The sequence below is a fragment of the Sardina pilchardus genome, chromosome 1 (genome assembly GCF_963854185.1).
Source record: "Sardina pilchardus chromosome 1, fSarPil1.1, whole genome shotgun sequence".
Classification (NCBI taxonomy): Eukaryota; Metazoa; Chordata; class Actinopteri; order Clupeiformes; family Clupeidae; genus Sardina; species Sardina pilchardus.
Genome location: NC_084994.1, coordinates 3,361,482 through 3,364,379, shown reverse-complemented (window position 1 = coordinate 3,364,379; position 2,898 = coordinate 3,361,482).

Below are 2,898 nucleotides of genomic sequence, written 5' to 3'. Positions count from 1 at the left end.
CATAAGCACTGCTGCAGGTGCTTCTTTTATTATGCGGTCCGTTAGAGCATATAAGCGCTTACTCATATAGACTATAACTCAGGGACAGGTGCAAAACCACCAACTGGGATGGATCGAAGGGCAAGCAAGCACTGCCACACAACGTGAAGGCCTTTGTGTTGTCAACACTAAACAGAAAGTTTCCTACGATGGGGAGAAGTGGCCGCAAGGACTGCATCGATAAGATCAACGAATACAGTAATGTTTTACAACCCAGCTGGTATCCGCTGTTCATTCCGACATATCCCCACTCGGCGGTAGGCCTAGGCCTATTTAACTTTTTTTTTTTCAAACAACGTGCCATTCCGACATGAGGTCATTAATAGGCTATTAATGTCATAACTATTAGGCTATCATTAGGCTTACTATGCATGGCTGTAGGCAGCTATGAGGCCACTGAGATCTGGACCTCATCGGTTTTGTGAAAGCCGATTGGAAATACTTAAGTTTAGAGCGAACGTTTCAACTATGTTTGCCATGGTAGACAAAAACACTCAAATAAAACAATAGCCTAAAAAATAACTGCATGCGTAATGGACACGGCTCTATATCCTAAATAATTTTCGAGGTTCGCCATTTGGTAATATGACCTATCCTTACTGACAATAATTTAGATTGAGCACAACTAAAGTTGCACGAAGGCAAAATACAGTCCTAAAAGCCTATTCTATATAGCCTGGCCAATATTGTAGATGTGCAAAAGCAGCATTTGCGTGCGTGCTTGCCGGTGAGGTGTAGCCTACAAAAATGAGCATAACATCTGATTATTAAAGTATGGCTATAGGATATAGGCTAGAGAAGAGTTGGTTTAAAATTCAAGTGTAGTAAAAAAGTTTGTGCACATCCCCGGTCAAGGTGCAGAACAAGAGTAGGCTAAATCATAAAAAAAATGGAAAAAGGTTCGCACACTTGAAATCCTTCTTTTATAGGATATAGGCTAGAGAAGAGTTGGTTTAAAATTCAAGTGTAGTAAAAAAGTTTGTGCACATCCCCGGTCAAGGTGCAGAACAAGAGTAGGCTAAATCATAAAAAAAATGGAAAAAGGTTCGCACACTTGAAATCCTTCTTTTTTGATTTGATTTGGTCTTCTTCAGATTAAAATTCAAGTACGTGCGCTATTTAACCCCTCGAGACCGACTGCAGTCTGCTGACACAGCCAGACGACTCTCCCAACCCATTCATTCGTTTTGGCCGATATAATCCATTCATTCGTTTTGTGCGTAGGCCTATATAGATTCCTGCATGCTGCATTACCGTGACCCTTAGCCTACCTTGTGGATGATTTTTTCTCATTGGAATACAGCAGGACAGAATGCCTTTCATCTAACAAACGCAAAAGCTGAGATTGTTGGAAGGACTAGGCTACTCATCAAACTTGTTTTTCGTTTCTGGGAGATCTCGTTATCGTTTTGGATTGTCGGATTTTTATACTTATTGTTTGGACTTATGGACAATGAACTTTGAGGGGTGGTTGTTAGTGCTTTACAAAGCTTTGTGTTAATAAGTGTCGGTCCTCCTATCCTTCAGCTCACTGCGCGATGCAGTTGCGCATAGTGGCCACGAAGTCATGAACTGTTTACGACACAATACATGATATTTGTGTTTTTCGTTTCTTAGATTTAATGCATGTTTGACATGTAAACAGGCCTTCAGTCCGTTAACTTAAGGCCTTCTTTTGCATGGGGTTGCTCGCATCCGCCCGTAACCTAGACTATTATGTGCGTAGTGGCTGCATACTCTTATAATAAGAGGCAAATTGTTACAGGACAACTTAAACTGACTTCCCCAATGCTTCCCCGCAGCACATTACATTTTAATATAGGCTAATATAGGATGAACAAAGTCTATGCTATATTAAATCCAGTAGCCTAATAATTCTATGTGCCACGTCCGATTTCGCAAGTGATGTAGTAGGCTACGTTTAAACATCGACAAACGTCTGTGAGACTACCCATTTCATGAAGAGCAATTGTCTTGAGCGATCATTCCCCCTCCCCCACACTTGTCTAACCAGTTCACTAGACATTATAGCCTACCTGTATGCGGCATTGGACGATTGCCTCCCTCCCCCCTCTCTCTCGACAGACACTTCCTGACACTAGGGCTCGGGATCATGACATCAAAACTTCGCGGGCACAGCCACATTGGCAGCTTCACTCCTTAGTTTACTATGGATTACTATGGATTTACTCCCGCCTTTTAGTGTGTTCCTGTTACTTAGTTTTTGCCTTCTTGGTAGTATGTTGCTGTGAAGTGGGGTGTAGTGGGGTGTAACAGTGCAACCCACGATCGCAAGAGGAAAAGAATAAATCGCTACTATATTTCTGCTTCTTGTCTTGTGCATCTGAATGAATGGATATTACGTTCAGTGCGCTACCAAATGGCGGCGATATTCCTAGAATGCAAGGCATGTGCCCGAGCCCTATTATGTAAATGTAAAAATGTGTGTGTGTGTGTGTGTGTGTGTGTGTGTGTGTGTGTGTGTGTGTGTGTGTGTGTGTGTGTGTGTGTGTGTGTGTGTGTGCGCTGAACCACGAATTCACATAGGCTATTAACTTTTCTTTTCAGCAGACATCGCAATCATAAAAAAATCGCAAAACTTTTTAATAAAATAATGCCTCTTGTCTTAATGGGTTCCGGAGGTTCGTAGAGTAAGTTTTGAACCCCGGTCGCTGACGTATGATTAAGATGCCTCAACCATTTACGCCACAGTTCGAGTGTCAATTTCTTCGCACTTAGCCAAGAAATATAAAGGATTCAGTCAGTCGAGTTCATTTAGCCTATTCGCGGCATGCACTTGAAACGCCGATCAAAAGTTCTGACATGTTAAACTGACGTTAGTCATTAATTCACCACATG